Source organism: Eubalaena glacialis, chromosome 17, assembly GCF_028564815.1.
Source record: "Eubalaena glacialis isolate mEubGla1 chromosome 17, mEubGla1.1.hap2.+ XY, whole genome shotgun sequence".
NCBI classification, from domain to species: Eukaryota; Metazoa; Chordata; class Mammalia; order Artiodactyla; family Balaenidae; genus Eubalaena; species Eubalaena glacialis.
The window spans coordinates 45,449,669-45,469,834 of record NC_083732.1 but is presented as its reverse complement, the minus strand read 5'-3'; the positions used below and the strand labels follow the sequence as shown (position 1 = coordinate 45,469,834).

The following is a 20,166-nucleotide window of genomic DNA, read 5'->3' as shown; positions in this document are numbered from 1 at the left end:
GCAGGAAAGAAGAAATATGCATATAAGGCAGGAATCAAAAGTCTCTTTTGGGGTTCCCTATAAGTCCTTACTCAAGGATTAGGCTGTGCATATACAATGAAAAACTTTACAAGGTTTACTGAAGACTAGTTGTTGTGAGATTGAGAGAGTAATAAAGATATTAGAGGTTGGTCAGAAATGGGAAATGAAATTCCCATCCAAGTAGAGTGAGGAAACCTCAGAAACACTCAGGGATAAAACTGAGACACCAGAAAGGCCATAGCTTAGGTGCAATGACCACTAAGGCTTACTGGAGACCTATACTAACAAAGCTCAAAATCAAGCCTGGACAAGAACAGGAGGGAATTTGAAGATAGCCAATGTAGAGGGTCTTGGAAAACATTTTGGAATTTTCACTGATCCACTGTAACAGAGTATAGAGCCAAGCCTACATAAATGCAAGTTGATTGGATATATTGAACTGATTGCAAGAAAAAAAAACAACAACACTTTTCAGAGGAATATAACAGAAGTCAGTGTCCTTACAGCATATCACCCACAGCATCCAGTACACAATGAAAGGTTACCATATATGCAAAGAAACAGGAAAATACGACCAACACAAAGAAAAAAAGCAGTCAATAGAAACAGTTGTTGAGAAGGTGGAAATGTTTAATTTCAAGGTGAAGTTTTTAAAATAGCTATTATAAATATGTTCAAGGACTTAACGGGAAATATGGCCATAATGAGTGAAGAGTTAAGGAATCTCAGCAGTGAAATAGAAATATAACACTTAAATTGAAATTTAGTAATTCTACAGTAAATGACTTTTAAAAATTACTGAATAAGCTTCAGGGCAGAATAAAGACAGTTGAAGTGGGAATCCATCTGAAGAACAGAGGATAAAAGCTTGGAAACTAACAGAGCCTCAGGGATTTAGGGTGACACAATTATCACCATATAACTGGAATCCCAGCATGAAAGAACACTTATGATGGGCCAGAAAAATTATTTTAAAAAAATATATCCAAAGCTTTCCAAGTGATATAAAGTATTGGCTTATAAATCCAAGAAGTTCAACAAAATCAAAGTAGGGTAAATACAAAGAGAAGCACACCTACACACCTAGATATGTGATAGTCACACTGCTGAAAACCAAAGGTAACATGTGGAAAGCAGTGTGAGGTGGAAAAAAAAAGATAGATTGCAACAGAGGACTAGTTAGGTAAATAATGGCAAACCTCACATCAGAAACATGGAGGCAAGAAGATCCAGAATTCTAAATAACCGTCAAAAAAGAGAGGGAAGAAAGACCTTTTCAGATAAGTAAAGCTGAGAGAAAGTATCACCAACACACTTGGTGCTGCTAATTCTGCAATATGAAGGGAATTGGTTCCATTGGAGATGTAGGAAAGAACAAAACACCAGAAATGGTAAATATTAGAGTAAAAATTTTAAGTTGAGGTTTTACAATGCATTTAAAAGAAACATACATGACAAAAATAATACAAAAGATAGGGTGGGAGTGTGAAAATAGAATTACACTCTTACAAGGTTTTTACATTTGTGAAGTATCATTTATGAACAGGAGGTGTGAAGTATTGTGTGTGAAATGTGAAACTGTGAACTCCAGCTCTGGAATGCTGGAGTTGGGGAGAAAACTGAGGGTAGTATGAAAGAAGAGCATAGCGGGATCCCTCCTAAATATGTAATATTAATGGATATAATATTGATGAATCTTAGCAATTATTTAAGTATGCATACTATTAATCCTAGAATTGTAGAACACTACATCTAACAGTTGCAGAATACACATTCTTTTCTAGTGTATTCTGTGTGTATTCTAGTGTATTCTCACATTCTCTTGAGAGCGATCATTGAGATAAACCATATGCTGGGCTATAAAATGAGTCTCAATAATTTTCAAAAGTTTGAAATCTTATAGAGTATATTGTCTAACAAATGGTAATGAAATTAAAAGTCAGTAACAGTAAGATATTTATAAGACACCCAAATACTTGAAAACTAAACAACAGAATTCTAAACAAATAACAGTGATAAAAGAAAAACTCACAGAAAGGGAAATTTAAAAATAATTCCAAATGACTTCTAGTTAAAACACAACATATCAAAATTTATGGGATATTACTAAAGCAGTTCTTAGAGGTAATTTTCTAGTTTTAAATGCTTATATTATTAAAGAATAAAAGTTTAAATCAATTTTTTTTAGTTTCCACCTTAAAGACATAGAAAAATAAGAAAATTAAATAGAAAAAAAGAAATAACAAAGAGCAGAAATCAATGAAATATTAAACAGACATTAGAGAAAATTAACAAAGACAAAATTTGGTTTTCTGAAAAGAAATACATTTGAATCTCAGAAATACTTCTGTTAGGAGGGCAAAATACAACACCTTGAAAAAACACTTTGATATTATATTTTCATTTAGAATGTGCACGTGCTCTACAAATCTGTGATTTTACTCCAGGTTATAAACCAAAGAGAAACTCTTGTGAATCTACACCAGGAAAATCATATAAAAATATTTATAAGCACCCTTTTTGTTATAGAACAAACCTAGAAACAGCCCTAAAGCACTATCACAGGACAATAGATATAGGAATTGTGGCATATTCATGAGTTAGAATAGTATAAGGAATTAAAACGAATCTATTACAGCAATTAATTTAATTAAAACTTTTCTTGTGTACCTATTAGGTGTTAGGCACCTGGGATACGTCAATTAATAAAACTGACAGAATAGATCTCTACCCTCAAGCAACTTACATTCTGAGGTGAAGAAAGATAATAAACAATTTACATAATATATAAGTAAATTATGTATACATTATACTAAAAACTGATGAATGACTATTAACAAAGGAACCAGTGAAGCATGGTAAGGGGACACTTGAATTTGAGTTGGAGAAACTGAGGAGGTAATACACAAGGGGAGCATATTATCAATACTATGTGTACCACTAAGAAGGAGAAAATGCTATCAGGGAATTATTTATGAGCTGCATCCTGATTTGAGAAATGTTTGTGAAATATGTCATTGACATTTTGGGTTAAATGCTCAATAAGCAGAAAAAAAGAAGTAAATGTGAACATTTTCAGCTCACTACAAGGTATGCTTTTTATGTATGTCATTTGATGATTAAAGAAATAGCTGGCAACTCTACATTTGAAATTATATACTCAAAATATTTGTAATATATGGTCCATATTTCTTCTGTGTACATAAAATAATTCTCTATATATGTGCTCACTATTAATCATCTGAAGAATTTTTTGACATAATTTTCTTCTAGATTTCAGAGACAATATTGCATTCAATTATTCAAAAAGCAAACAAACACTGAAATATGTGTTTAATAACATGTCAGTTCTCTTCATGGAGTTCATTCTATATATGTGCTATATAACTGTAATTTCAAATATAGAAATCAATAAAAATATTTTTTAAAGTTTATTAATTTTCTGAGTTTTGAAAAGGAAGGCTTTCTTTAAGAAAACATACCCATTTTCCAGGTTTTGTTAAGTGATTTAAATATAGTACAATAGATTAAAACCAAGACTTTCAAGTACAGACTTAGAGGATCACAGAGTTTTTAAATGAACTTACATGAAAAATCATTCGTTTAAATTTTTAAACAAAATTCACCCTAAACACCTCCCTGATGTTGTTCTAGGACAATCCCACAGAAATAATAATATGTGTGTTTGACCTAGTAAGTAGCCAATTCCAGCTACTGAGAAAGCAAATTTGGATAATTCAACTTTTAAAATCTAAGGCAAAAGACTGCTTAACAAGATTAAGTAATTTGATATGATATTTCTTATTTTAATATATTCAATGAATTTCATACATCTTGACAGGATTATAATTTCTGCAAATTGATCCAAAATGATTCTCCCAAATTTCAATCTATATGCACATTTATCTAGACGAAAGATGATGGCACATATAATTATTAGATTCTAGTTTACAATTCAACTTACCACAAATTTAACTAAATGACATATCTGCCACTATATAATAAAGAAATAAGCATATTCATAACATATATCTGGATGTTTAATTTTATGTAAAGCCATTTATTTCTTGTTCAATGTCCCCAGATATATTTTATTTGGTATTTGGTTAGTATATTCCTCATAATTTATTCTAATACATATTTGTGCCTAGGAGGGAATTTTAAATTATACATGTTCCAAGTATTGGAGAACAAGCATGAGTTGAAAAATAAATAATTGAGGTCTGGATAACATGAGACTCTCTCACACCAAAAGTTTAAAGTATTAAAAGTTAATTTGAAACATTATTTTTTGGAGTTTAATTATTTTAAAAGATGCTTGCAAGACTACTTTAGAATAGCCATATTCATGGAAGGTAAGTTGGCTAGTGCCCACCTTATAGATCAGTAAACTACTTGCAGACAATTTGCAAGGAAAAGCTGTCTCATAAGGATGTGTTCAAGATAAGAAATTCATTGGCAGAGACTCATTACTCACAGTTCTAACTTTATTTCCTCACTGGGGATACAGTTTGAAAATTTATTCCTGTGTATGTGTAACACACTATTTTCTACGAGATGTTTAAATAGATACCAAGGTGTAGAGTTCCAGAAATTTGAATATATGCTTCAAACATCTGGAGTTATACATATGGGGAATATACAGCTGTGTTTATTTCAATGATTACACATTTACATGCATATAATACCTTTATTTAAATGTATAATTTCTTATATATGTGAGAATATTCAAACACATTTGCTGTACTTATTTGAATATGCAATTGAAAAAGGATTCAAATAAATAATTCACCATTTTTATTTAAATCTTACTGTATTTATTTGTATAATGTACTTATTAATATACAATCAGAGCACTTTTTAGTGTAAAACCAAATATTTTTAAAAGATTAAAGTAACAATCGGGATCATGAGTCATACAAATGAAGAAATTTTTTGTACAGAGGTATTCATAGCTAGCAAACTTTCAGAAGAATTTGGAAATTCAGCAGGACAAGAGAATAAAAGCATTTGCAATTGGAATGTGTTTCTTTTATTCTAATAATTTTATCATAGTATAGCGGCCATTTTAATTGAATCTCAAAGCACTTATCCAGAGACATTGTTTTTGTTTGTTTGTTTTTATTTTCTTTCTTACTACCTTATCTGACAAGACAAACACTTATGGGTATTGGTATAATATAGAACGAAAAAGGATTTTATTATTTTAAAGCTGCACACATGCAAATCTGGTCAAGAGTATTAAGATAATATCATTTAACTCTACCTTTTTTTCTGGAAGAGGAACTGGAGACCAACAAAGGATTTAGAAGGACAGAAAATAAAATTACATTTTTAGATTCAATTCCTGGCCGTGATATCTTGGGAGATTTCAGAGAATCTTCTAGTTAGTCTGTTTATACTTGTCCAGTTCTTTTGTATGCTATTTCCTTTCTCAAGGTTTTCTTTTGTTTGTTCGTTTGTTTTTAAAGATTTGATGGGCTGTCCTAGAGAAAAGTGACTTATATTTCAGCAAGAGAAAAATTAAATTGGAAGTCACATAATTTTTTAAAATAAATTTTAGTTCAATTTACTACAGTATAAAAATAATGACTGCAGGCACTTTTTCATGTGTTGAACGATTGAATAAACGTCACTCACAGCCTCAGTTTCTTCGTTCTTAAGCTGTGGATAATAACATCTTTCAATGGGTGTTGTGAGGATTATATAAGGTATAAATCATTCAATTGTCAGATGCTTTGCAAATAATAACTAATAACAATATTTCATTCCAATTTTGTAGGTGTGAAGACTGGGTACCTGGACATATCTCCAAATCTTAGTTGTTGGTCAGGTTTCAGGAATCACCTTTCCTAAACTGGTTAATCTGTTAAAAGCTTGAATCTGCAAACAACATTGTTTTCAGACAGTTCATTCTTCCATCCAGGGATGCCCCCCCAGAGAGTGTGGATGGGGATGTGTGTGTGTGTGTATGTGTGTTACATGAGAAAAGTTCAATAATCAAAAGAACGTATTTCTGTGCTTTATATTGAAAAACAAGTCGCAGTCCTTATTTTCAGTTTCCACGGTCACTTTGTGAGACAGGTATCAGACCTTGGGAATTGCGTCAAAAGGAAACGCCACAGGTTCCGCGCATTTCCTTCCAGGACCCGCGCAGAGGCGGGAGAGAGAATGACCAATCGGAGCGCAAGTTAAGGCTGCTCCCGCCCCTTTCCGTCGAGCCCCGCCTCTTTTCCGTACCGCCCTCTGGGAGTAGGGGTGTGCAGCAGGCTCGTCCCGCCCCCTCCTCTGAGTGACAGGAGCGTGGACAGCAACATTTCCAGCCGGACACATAGTTTGTTGGCCCTTGCGTTGGCTGAGCTGAGGTGTGTGTGTCCAGCGAGGGCGAGGGGATTGGGGAGGCCCTGCCCGGGAAGCTGGGGGTCAGGGACTGAACGCAGGCGCACCTCCTTAGTGGGCCCCCAATGCGTTTAGGAGACGTTCGATCCGCCCCTGGGAGCGGCACTTGGGCGGGCTGGGCGGAGGGGGGCTCTGGAAGAGGAGGAAACCAGAGCCCGGGAAACCCAGTAGGTACGGTAATGACTTGAGGACCCTTCCCGGCGAGCAGGGAGATCGCGGTGGGGGTGGGGATGGCGGGCGCGGGATTCGGGCGGTGGGTGGGCGTGGCCGCCGTGGTTGCTAAGGAACGCGCGGTTCCCGCCCTGCCAGCGTGTCTGGCGCTGGCTGCTGGGCCCTAGAAACCGTAACCCCACCCACCTCCCAAGGCCTTCCGCTAGGGTAGGGGTTGGCTCCCGTGTGCTGTCAGTTAATTCGCGTCCGTTTCACTGTCCTGATCTCTGCGTCTATAGTTCCCGCTCAGGCTTCCCTCTCTCATGTTACCCCTCTCAACATTTTTCCTCGCCTCCCCTTCTAAAATGAACAAATATCTGCAGACCAAAACATGTGCAGAGAAGGGCTTCAGGCAGCCTGAGGTGGCTTTATTGCCAGGATGGTGGGGCGGGATTGGGTCTTTTCCTGGTGTTTGGTGAATCCCTGAACCCACATGGTGTCCATGTGGATGACTAGGAAAAGGGAGATAGAAGATCTGATTTCTTCCACCTGGAATTCTTTTTAATCGGTGTTGCTGTTTGAGCTCAGTGAGCTTCTCAGGAAGTTGAGGCAATTCATTATTGGACATGCCCTAATATATGATCTCCCTTTCGGACCCTATTATGGAGAAGGGTGGTACTAAGCCTATAAAGCCCTCTTTTGCTTCACTGTCCCATATTTAATGATTAACTATGAGATGGTAACGATAGATAACCATTTCAAATCTCTTCTTTGCCCCAATCAGCTGGCCCCAAATGATTCAGCAGAACAAACATTCCAGAGAGAAAACACAAAGGAGCTAAAAGTCTGCTTTTACTTCCTTCTGCTAGGTTTACTGTATAAATCCCCAAGAAGGAAGCTTGTACTACTTGTTACCACTGGGAAGAAGACTGGCCTAAAAGTCAGGAATCTAGCAGAGTTTGGAAATATTTGCCCTTAGGTAGTAACCCTCATAACTGTTTTCTCATCTGGAAAGTGGAGATACTTATGTGCCCTTTATTTCTAAAAAGTAAGGAGGAATAATTGGTTGTGCAAGTGTTATTAAAGTAATGATCTACAAGGATGTAAACTTATTGATTACACTTTTAATCTATCTTTTTGTCTCCATGATCTCTGTTGTCGATTCTGTATTAGTTCTTGTTAGATAGTACCTGAAATGTCTTGCATGACATTTTTTTTTTTTTCCATTGACATCACTAGATTTTTTTCAAGTATATTCATAGCCTGAAAGAATTGGTAAAGAGTACTTTCTAATTCAACGATGAGTGACCTTTTTGGTGTCATATACCATTGTAAGAAGCCAAGGGAAGCTATTGACTCTCCCCTTAGAAAAAGACACAGTTACAAGCATAAGTGGACCTTGGATAAAGAACATCTGTTTTTGATCAACTTCTTGAGGGTTAAGGAAATTACTCTCCCACCTTACCTCACTCCAAAGAGTGAGTAATTTATATCCAAAACTACTTGGCTGGGAGCAGAATTGGGTCTCTTTCCTTTCTTCCGCAATGCATCTCACTGTAGCTTACCTTAGTTCATGGTCTTCAATGAATCCTTTTTCTTTTCTTTTCTTTTCTTTTTTTAGTGTTTAACAAACATGAGCTACCAATGATCAATAAACTGTTGCTGTCTTTCAAAAACATGTAAATTGTATTTTATTCCAAATGCCCTTTGATCATCCTCTTAAAGAATATTCTTATATTTAAGCAAGTAAAAGAGAAATTATTGTCAAATATTGGGAAAATGTTAAATTGTATTTTTGTAATTCTCTCTTCTATCAAAGTCCATTTTGGACAAAGAAAAGCTGATTACTTTTAGTGTATGCTACTAGAATTATTTAATTTAAATAAATGATCTTTTATAACATTATAATTTCCCGTGTCTAAAAAATATTGTGTTTGACTCCACTTTGGCTCTTTTCCCGATTTCTGTATTAAAATAGAAGGCTAGAAATAGAGATATTTTGTTTGCTAACGTACCTTTATCTAGCTTTATCAGTAAAAGTGGGCATCAGTAGTAGATACTATCATTAGATAGAGAAAACAATGAAAAGGAAAAATATATAGCTTTTGTAATAAACATAAGAGTATTTAGGAGCACTGATAGTTTCTTTAGCACTTATAATTTTATTCGAACTGTTTAGTATTTATTCCTTTGTTTACTCAACTCACTTCATTTCTAGTGGAGAAACTAGAATAAAGACGAACTGATTGCAGTGAGAATTCTAATGGAATTAAAGTTTTAGGGCCTCAATAAATAATAGCTCTTTTGAATTTGTAAACAGGTGGAGTTGGCAAGATCTGCTTCATTACTACAGAGCTGATTGGACATAGTGCTTTCAGTGGGAGACCAAAAATGAGTACTAGAACTTCCTTCCCCTTTTTAGCTCCACTCCCTTTCTCGGAACCTAGGCTTTAGTCCAGTGAGAGAAAATTTCAGTTTAAAGAACAGATGCACTTACTCAGAATTGCTGGTCTGTATGATCCAGGGCAGAGAGGGAAGAAAAAGAAGGTAAACCCCTAGTGTTTACAGGTTTATAGCAGGTTATCTCTACCCATTGGAATAATATGGACCGAAGGATTTCAGCTATGGATCATGTAACTCCCCTGTTGGGAGGCTGTGAATACAGAGTGGGATCTGAGGCCAGGACTGTTAATCTAGTGCTCTGGTTTTTCATCCTGGATGGTACCTCTGGACGATTTGAAATACGTGGAGGTGTTATTAAATTATTACGATATCTTTAAAAGCTACTGGCTTTTAGGACCCTGAGATTTAAGGATGCTGAATATTGTATAATGTAGAGGTCCTCCAGCTCAATGAAAGCTTTCCTTCCCCTACTCCAACGCCAAAATCATCTCTAGACTATAGTGGAAGTTCCTCCATATAGAAACATGAAACTAGGCCAAATTTCCCCCTAGTCTTTGTTCATATGTACCATGTTTTTTCTTTCTTTCTTTCTATTTTTTTTAATTGCAGTGTAGTTGACTTACAATATTGTATTAGTCTTAGGTTTACAACAGAGTGATTCAAAATTTTTATAGATTATACTCCATTTAATGTTATTATAAAATATTAGCTATATTTCCTGTGCTGTACAATATATTCTTGTGGCATATTTATTTTATACATAGTAGTTTATACCACTTAGTCCTCTATCCCTATCATGCCCCTACCTCTTCCAATCTCCCCACTGGTAACCACTAGTTTGTTCTCTGTGACTCTGTTTCTGTTTCATTATATTCATTTGTTTGTTTTATATTTTAGACTCCACATGTAAGTGGTAATATACAGTATTTGTCTTTCTCTGTCTGACTTATTTCACTAAGCATAATACCCTCTAGGCCCATTCATGTTGTCACAAATGGAAAGATTTCATTCTTTTTATGGCTGAGTAATATTCCATTGTATATATACACACCACATCTTCTTTATCCATTCATCTATTGAGTATCTACCATGTTTTTGATATCAATAGATTTGACTCTAAATTTGAAGGTCTTAATAAAAACAGTGCTTAGAATGTAGTTATTTTTTGGTATTCTCTCAGAATGACTAAAATTACATTAATGGAAAATAGCAATACATAGTTCATCATATTTAATATCCTTAAGACTGAATATATCCTTACTGAACATATAAGAATCATAGACTCCTAGAGCTAAATTTTTTTCACCCCTATGATGTACATTTAATTCTTTCTTATATGGTACAAGTGTTAAGTATCTTTGCAACAATAGAGTGAGTAAGTATATATTTTCATCAAAAAGAAAAGATGACTTCTTAGCTTACTTTTTAGTTTTGAAATGTTAACAACGATAGAGAGATAAATACTCTGTACTCAGTGGTTTAACAAACTCTGTTGTGTTGAATCAGAAGGTGGAGACAGTTCTGTAAATGAGAGGATCTTTTCAATTTCATGGTTTTCAAGCCATTGAACATGGAGAATGAAGCAGGAATAAAGTAGCTTAGTTCTTCTATAGTAGTATTATGTAGGACAAAGTTGCAAAAACAGCAGACCAATTAGATTGAACAACTTAAAATCTTGGGGAAGACGAAGGGAAGATAGTTTAATACAAAAAGCATTGTTTACATACTTTGAATTTTAAAATATTCAAATATTGCAAGATATAGAATAAGAAATTATATGGATACCTGTGACAAAATCCTAATTGTAGATTACAGTTTATAACCTACACCAGCTAGAAGGTGCACTGGACTGAAAGTTTTAGACTTGGCTCCAGCAGTAGATACATCATTTGTTGGGTTTTATAATGTCTCCAGGCATCAAGTTCCTTATTTGTGAATAGAAAGAGTTGAAGATTTATGGTTTTCTTCTAGTTTTTTTCTGAAGAATATGCTTGAGTATTATGAAAATTCTCATTATTCACAGTGATTCACTTATAGCAGTTTATAGCACTGAATCTTTCTGGGCAGGAGTGTATTAGATATTTTTTAGGTATAATTTTAAAAAGAATATCCCAGTTCCTGATATCATTTTGTCTGTTCATAGAGGTCTATTCTCTGTCTCTTCTCCTTTTCTCAACATCCCCCTCATGCTCCACACATGCACACATTTGGAAAACACTGGGCTATGTAGAAATGATCTATACAGGCTCTTTCAATGCCAGAACTTTCTGGATAAATTTAGCATTTGAAATGAATAAAGTGGAACAAAAAAATCCCACAAAACCAAGGAAAAGGAAATTGGCAGAATACTGATAGGCATACCTGTGAAAATCTGAGAAGAATTTTAAGCTAAGGAAGAACATTTGAGGGAATTTTTTGATATCTAACACATGCAAGAATGCATAGCCTCTATGGATAGGAGAACTTCATATAAAAAGAGCAATGATTAAGTGACACTAGGAAGAGAATAAGATACAAAGAGGACAAAGAAACTGAAAAATGTGAGAACTGTATTAGTTTTATATTCATGCTGTATAATTTCTGTATTTCAAAGTCTGATACAGGTTTTACTGGGCTGAAATTAAGGTATTGGCAGGGATGCATTCCTTTCTGGGGGCTCTGGGAGAGACTGTTTCCTTGCCTTTTCCAGCTTCTGGAGGCTGCCCACATTCTTTGGTTTATGGCTCCCTTCCTCCATCTTCAAAGCCAGCAACATTGCATCTCTCTGACTATTCTTCTGTGGTCAAATACATTATGACCACAACTAGGAAAACTTAACAACATTTAAAGACTCATCTGGATAATCCAGGAGGTTCTTCATTTAATCACATCTGCAAAGTTCCTTTTGCAATGTAAGGTAACATATTCACAAGTTCTAAGAATTAGGACTTGGACATCTTTGAGGAGGGACATTTCTGCCTATCACAATAACGTATTAAAAGTTCATATTTGAGGCAGTAAAGAGCAGAACTGATGTTATGGTAGAAAATCTAATGTGTGGAGAATAGACTTGAAAAAATGTCCTAGCTGAAATACTGAATGCATGAAAAGAGAGAAAGATGAATGAAGTCCATTATATGAACATTTGGAATTTCTGAAGGAGAGACTAGAAAATAGATAATTGTTCCTAAACAAGAGAACAGAACATTTGAAAAAAAGTAATAAACAAAGGGATAACAGGAAATAAAAGTTTTATGAACTAAAAAATTACCAATGTATGCAGAAAGGATATTTCTTATATAAGATGTGACAACTCAGAGACACAATATCAAGATTTTTTTCAAATTATAATGATAAAGGAAAAAAAATTTTCATATGTATAGAAAGAGAGAGAAAAAATAGCATATTATTATCAGGAAACAAAAATTAAGCTGGTCTCAGACTTCTTTTCTGTAGTATTAAATACCAAATGACAACAGAGCAACATTTTTAAAGTTTAAAACAAAATTCCATGCAATCTGTCTTGTTCACACACAGCAACAGAAAACCACTCTTAAGTATATAAAGAACTCTAAACTACATACTTTTTGCTTTGGGGGGAAAAAGGACAATAATTTATAAGAAGCTGATACAATATAAATACGAAAGCGATGGTATATTAAAAAACGAACAAAACAGATGATATATCTCAGAGCCCTAGAATATAGAGGTGGCTTTAATAATTACGTTAAGTCTAGTTAAAAATTCAAATGTAACAAAAAAACTGCATGAGAAGATATATAATGTAAAAATTAATTCAGTAACAGCAATCTAAATTTAAATAAAACATTGTGATTTTCTGATTTATTTATGCCAGAGATGAAACCTGGTAATTCAAGAGTATGAATGGATTAAAAAATAAACCATAGCTCAGCAAACTATGACCCGGAGCCCACCCACATCTGGCTTGTTTTTGTAGGACCCATGAACCAAGAATAGTTTTTATGTTTATAAATGGTTGAAAAAAATCAAAACAATGATATTTTGCAATGTGAAAATTATATGAAATTCCAACTTTATTGTTTATAAATAAAGTTTTATTGGAACACAGCTACACTCATTTGTTTACATATTGTCTATAGCTGCTTTTGTGTTAAAACAGCAGTGTTGAGTAATTGCAACAGAGATATAAATGTGGTGCTCTCATAGCTTTGCATTGCTTCTCAGAGCGCTACAAATCACAGTGACAAAATTGAGTTATAACTTGATTTTGTCTCTTGACCTGCAGAGCTTAAAATATTTATGATCTGGCCCTTTACAGAAAAACTTTGCAACTCCTAACCTAAACTATATATATGGACTTTAGTGTATAAGACTGAAACTTTCTTTTCAATTCACGGTACCCAGATTTACTCAGTTATTGCCCTTCAATGTTCTACCTACCCTAGCAACTCTTTGGTCTTATATGGACTTGGGTTAAAACCAAGAATCTATTATTCTTTATATTTAATAATCCAAATTTTCTCTTTTTCATCTCTGTGCTTTAGAAAAAAATTCATGTAAAGATTTTAGAATATCACTTCCAAAGACGAAAATCAGTTAATACTGCAATACTGTAAGAAGAAATAAGTAGGTTGTATGTCAATCATTTAATAATCAAATATTTGTTTGGCAAGTATAGGTGAATTATTTCAGAAGAAGTGACATTGAAACAAAGTTTTGAAGGATATTTGTAAATTCAAGGTGGTTAAGGCTGGGGCTAAGGTAACATGGAGAACAAGATTTGTAAAGCCACTAAGCTGTCAGTGGGGTCATGTGATTGGGAAATGTAAAAAATTCAGTAGCTGGAACAGAATTTGGAAAAAAAAAGTGGCTGGAGTTGAGGCAATAAGACCTGCTAGCCCAGGCCAAGAAGGCTATTATATGTCATGCAAAGCCAGTCTCATCTTGTGGGCAATGAGGATCCATTTCAGATTTTTGAACTGTAGAGCAACATGATCAGATTAGTATTTAGAATAATGGTTCTTAAATTTTTCAAGTACAGCACTCCCTAAAATTCTTTAATTCTATGACTTATACCTTCATGAAGCAAAAGTTGCCTTGGGATATACCCATTTATGTTATATTTATAACAGTTTTTCCTTTGAGGGGGATATATAAACAATCCTCCAATTTCTTTTCTCCATTTTACAGATGTAAAGTTTATATCTCAGATAAATGATCTGAACACTCTCTTCCTTGTAGAGGAAAGTGAGTGTGCTCTGTGATTAGTCAGATTTGATTTCAAATCTCTACCCTTACCTTGTTAACTGCATGCCTGGAAAAGTCACCTAATCATTAGAAAACCTAGTTTTCCCAGTTGGGGTTAATTGTACTTATCCCACAGGAATATTATGAGAATTTCTGATAATGCATGTGACATGCTTAACACAGTAAATGGAAACTGCTGATATTATTATTATTACTAATATTAATCATCATCATTATAAGGCTTCAACACCCATTCACATTTTCAAAACACAAAAGTTTTGAAAAATTATTTTTTTTCCAAGTTTTCACAAACTCATTTGAGACAAACCAGCTTTGAAATGACAAGGTACTACTTATACAGTATTTATTTTTCTAGTCAGTGTAAATATTGATAAGATTTTGCTATGAAGTATTGATGTGCTGCCCCCATACTCCTCTAAGAGTGTCATGTAATTATGGTAGATATGGGACATATTACCTTTCTATAGTCTCCAAAACACATCTCGCCCATTTTATTTTATTTAATTTTTATTTTATTATTTATTTATTTTTTAGAATTAAAAAAATTTTTTTAAAAAAAATTTAAAAGAATTTTTAAAGTGTTTTAAAAAGACTTTAAAATTCTTTTAAAAATCTGGACCATTCGTAAAGTCTTTATTGAATTTGTTACAATATTGCTTCTGTTTTACATTTTGGTTTTTTGGCTGCGAGGCATGTGGGATCTTAGCTCCCTGACCAGGGATCGAACCCTCACCCCCTGCATTGGAAGGCGAAGTCTTAACCACTGGATCACCAGAGAAGTCCCTCAAACATTTTAGATAAGGACTACAGATCTATATTATTATGATTCTTTTATTTTAATAACAGCTTCATTGAGATATGATTCACAATCATAAAATTTATCATTTTAAAGTGTACAATTCAGTGGGTTTTAGCATATTCACAGAGTTGTGCAATGACTACTATCTAATTTTAGAATATTTTCATCACCTCAGAAAGTACCCACTATCAGTCACTCCCCATCTGTTCTGTTCTCACCCTCACCATTAATCAAACTTTTTCTGTCTCTCTAGATTTTCTCATTCTGAACATTTAATATAAAGAGAACAATAGGAATGATGCATTAATTGGACTTTTGTGAATGGCTTCTTTCACTTAGCATAATGTTTTCAAAGTTCATCCATGTTGTACCATGTATCAATATTTCATTACTTTTTATGTTGAAATAATATTCAATCGTATGGTTATACCACATTTTGTTTATCTATTTATCATGGATTGTTTTCACTTTCTGGCTATAAGGATAATGCTGCTATTTACATTTGTGTACACATTTTAATGTGAACATACATTTTCATTTCTCTCACGTATATACCTGGTAGTGGAATTACTGGGTCACATGGCCATTCTGTTTAGTTTTTTGAGGAACAACCAAACTGTTTTCCAAAATGGCTGCACCATTTTGCTTTCCCACAAACAGTGTATGAAGGTTCTAGTTTCTCCACATCCACAGCAACACTTCTTATTACCTGTCTTTTGGTATAGCCATCCTAGTGGGTATGATTTGAATTGTGATTTTGATTTGAATTTCCCTAATAACTGATGATACTGGGTATCTTTTCATGTGCTTATTGGCAATTTGTATTTATTCTTTGAGGAAATATCTATTCAAATCCCTTGCACATTTTAAAATTGTTATTTGTATTTTTACTGTTGTAAGCGTTCTTCATATATTCTCTGTATATGACCCTTATCAGTTATAAAATTTGCAAATATTTTCTCCCATTCTGTGGGTTGTCTTTTCATTTTCTTGATCATATCTTTTGGAATACAAAAGTTGTTTTATTCTGATGAAGTCCAATTTACCTATCTTTTATTTTGTTACTTGTGCTTTTCATGTTGTTTCTAAGAAACTATTTTTCTAAGTTTTTCTAAGTTTTTCTAAGAAACTAAGTTTTACTTCTGTGTTTTCTTCCAAGCATTTTATAATTTCAGCCTTTGCATTTAGGTCTATGACTTGGTTTGAGTTAATTTTTGTGTATGGTATGAAGTAGGAGTTCAACTTTATTCTTTTGCAGCATCATTTTTTTAAAAAGACTATGCTTTCATATTGTGACTCTTGACCTGAATTATCATCATTATTTTCAAATAATCTAAAAATTGCAAGCTACTTTTTATTGAAATACAGTTGACCTACAATATTATATTAGATTCACGTGTACTGTATAGTGATTTGACATTTGCATACATTATGAAATGATCACTACAATAAGTCTAGTAACCATCTGTCCCTATACAAAAATATTATTGACTGTATTCCTTATGCTGTAACTTATTTATTGTATAACTGGAGTTTGTATCTCTTAATACCCTTCACCTATTTCACCCACCTCCCCACCTCTCTCTCTTCTAGTAGCCACCCATTTGTTCTTTGCATCTATGAGTCTCTTTTCATTTTGTTTTGTTTGTTTGTTTGTTTTCTTAGATTGTACATGTAAGTGAGATCATGCAGTATTGGTCTTTTTCTTCACCTGATTTATTTAACTTAGCATAATACCCTCTTGATTCTTTTGCATGTAGCTATCCAGTTTCCCCAACACCATTTATTGAAGAGACTGTCTTTTCCCCACTACATATTCTTACCTCCTTTGTCATAGATTTATTGATCGTATAAGTGTGCATTTCTTTCTGGACTCTGTTCTGTTCCATTGATCTGTGTGTCTTTTTTTTGTGCCAGTATCATACTGTTTTGATACTTTTGTAGCTTTGTAGTGTAGTTTGAAATCAGGGAGGGTGATATCTCCAGGTTTGTTCTTCTTTCTCAAGATTGCTTTGACTATTCTGGGTCTTTTTGTGTTTCCATACAAATTTTAGAATTGTTTGTTCTAGTTTGGTAAAGAATCCTTTGGGATTTGATAGGAACTGCATTGACTCTGTTGATTGCCTTGAGTAGTATGGTCATTTCAACAATATTAATTATTTCAATCCATGAGCACAGTATATTTTTCAATTTTTTGTGTGGCTTCAATTTCTTTCATCAATGTCGTAGAGTTTTCTGAGTACAGGACTTTTACCACCTTGGTTAGATTTATTTCTAGGTATTTTATTCTGTTGAATGCAATTATAAATGGGATTGTTTTCTTAATTTCTCTTTTTGATAGTTCACTGTTAGTGTATAGCTATGCAACAGTTTCTGTATATTAACTTTATTGAATTCATTGGTGAGTTCTAATAGTTTTGTGGTGGTGTCTTTAGGATTTTCTATGTATTTATATATGTATATAAATTATATAGTATATACATATTTTATATATATGTATATATATATTTTTATATGTATATTCATGTCATCTGTAAACAGGGACAGTTTTACTTCCTCCTTTACAATTTGGATTTCTTTTATTTCTTTTTCTTGTCTCATTGCTGTGGCTATGACTTCTGATACTAGGTTGAATAAATGTGGCAAGAGTGGGCATCTTTATTTTGTTCCTGATCTCAGAGTAAATGCTTTCAGCTTTTCACCATTGAGTATAATGTTGGCTATAGGTTTGTTATACATGGCCTTTATTATGTTGAGGTACATTCCCTCTATACCCATTTTGTCGAGAGTTTTTATCACAAACAGATGTTGAATTTTGTCAAAAGCTTTTTCTACATCTATTGAGATGATCATTTTTTTTTCAATTTGATAATGTAATGTATCACATTGATTGATTTGTGAGTATTGAATCATCTTGTGTCACTGTGATAAATCCCACTCGATCATGGTGTATGATTCTTTTAATGTATTGTTTGATTTGTTAATATTTTGTTGAGGATTTTGGCATATATGTTTATCAGTGGTGTTGGCCTATAATTTTCTTTTTTTGTGGTCTCTTTTTCTGGTTTTGGTATTCAGGGTGATGTTAGCCATGTAAGATGAGTTTGGAAGTGTTCCTTCCTCTTCAATTTTCCAAATAGTTTGAGAAGGATTGATGTTAACTCTTTAAATATTTGGTAGAATTCATCTATGAAGCCATCTGGGCCTGAACTTTGTTAAGAGTATTTTTTTTTTATTACTGATTGAATTTGTTAATTAATGATTGAGTAAATTAATATTAATTTATTTATTAATGACTGAATTTCATTACTTGTAATTGGGCGCTTCATATTCGGTTGGCCGAAAAGTTCATTTGGGTTTTTCCATTACACCTTACAGAAAAAGATGTATGTTTTCCCATACGTCTTACAGAAAAACCCAAACGAACTTTTTGGCCAACCCAATATTTTCTAAATTCTTCCTGATCAAGTCTTGGGAGATTGTACATTTCTAGAAATTTATTCTTTTCTTCTAGGTTGGCACATAATTGGTTGTAGTAATCTCTTATGAGCCTTTGTCTTTCTGTGGTGTCAGTTGTAACATCTCCTTTTTCATTTTTCATTTTATTTATTTGGGCCCTCTCTGTTTTCCTTGATGAGTCTGTCTAATGGTTCATCCATTTGTTTATCTTTTCAAAAAACCAACTCTTAGTTTTATTGAGCTTCTCTCTCTCCCTCTTTTTTTTTTTTTTTTTTTTAAGTCTCTGTTTTATTTATGTCTGCTCTGATCTTTGTTATTTCTTTCCTTCTACTAACTTTGGATTTTGTTAGTTCTTTATTTTCTATCACTTTAGGTGCAAGACCAGATTGTTTCTTTCAGATTTTTTTTGTTTCCTGAGGTAGGCTTGTATCACTGTCAACTTCCATCTTAGAACTACTTTTTCTGCATCCCACAGATTTTGGATTGCTGTGTTTCCATTTTCATTTGTCTTCAAGTATTTTTTTTACCTCATTTGATTTCCTCTATTACTCATTGGTTGTTTAAGTAGCATATTGTTTAGCTTCCACCATGTTTGTGTTTTCTGTAGTATTTTTTTTTCTTGTAATTGATTTCTAGTCTCATAGTGTTTTGATGGAAAAAGATGCTTGATATGATTTTAATCTTCTTAAATTTATGAAGACTTATTTTGTGGCCTAGCATGTGATCTATTATGGAGAATGACCCATGTGCACTTGAAAAAAAATGTGTATTCTGCTGTTTGCGGATGGAATATTTTATATGTATCTATTAATTTCATCTGCTCCAATGTGTCATTTAAGGCCAGTGTTTTTTTTACTAATTTTCTGTCTGAATGATCTGTCCTTTGATATAAGTGGGGTGTTAAAGTCTTCTACTACTGTATTACTGTCAGTTTCACCCTTCATAGTGGTTAATATTTGCTTTATTTATTTAGGTGCTCCCATATTGGGTGCATTTATATTTACAATTGTTATATCTTCTTGTTGGGTTGATCCCATTATCATTATGTCATGTCATACTTTGTTTCTTATTACAGTTTTTGTTTTAAAATCTATTTTGTCTGTCAGTGCTAACCCAGTCTTTTTTGTTTCAATTTTCATAGAGTACTTTTTTTCATTTCCTTACTTTCAGTCTGTGTGTGTCTTTAGAACTGTAATAACTCTTGTAGAAAGCATATGTATGAATCTTAATTTTTTAATCCATTCAGCCACTCTATGTCTTTTGATTGGAGCATTAAGTCCATTTAAATTTAAAGTAATTCTTGATATGCGTGTACTTATTGTCATTTTGTTAATTGTTTTTGGGTTGTTTCTGTAGTTTTTTTTTTTTTTTTCTCCTTCTTTTGCTTCCCTTTTGATTTGATGGCTATCTTAGTGTTATGTTTAGATTCCTTTCTCTTTTTTTGTGTCTGTATCTATTTTAGGTTTTTGATTTGTGGTTACCCTGTGGTTCATATGTAACAACCTATATACATATATATACACATATGTATTGTGTATGTGTGTGTATGTGTGTGATTATTTTAAGTTGATGATCTCTTAAGTTTGGAGGCATTCTAACCGCCTTATATTTTTACTCCCCCACCACCACGTTTAATGTTTTTGATATTATATTTTTGTTTTTGTGTCCCTTAACTATTTATTGTGGATATAGATGATTTTACTACT

The 20,166-nt window shown here is 33.4% G+C and overlaps 1 protein-coding gene across 5 annotated transcripts in view; it reads left to right on the top strand.

Moving 5' to 3' along the window:
• The first annotated feature begins 6,268 nt into the window (after positions 1 to 6,268).
• TRIQK (triple QxxK/R motif containing) overlaps positions 6,269 to 20,166 on the top strand; it is a 90,839-nt gene continuing 76,941 nt past the window's right edge. For 2 of the 5 annotated variants that reach the window (XM_061171803.1, XM_061171801.1), the window contains exon 1: positions 6,269 to 6,386. The gene's annotated coding sequence lies outside the window, so the exon portion shown is untranslated. Of the gene's footprint in view, positions 6,389 to 6,569; positions 6,592 to 20,166 lie in introns of those variants that run through there. The other 3 variants (XM_061171802.1, XM_061171800.1, XM_061171804.1) reach the window with 2 other exon arrangements.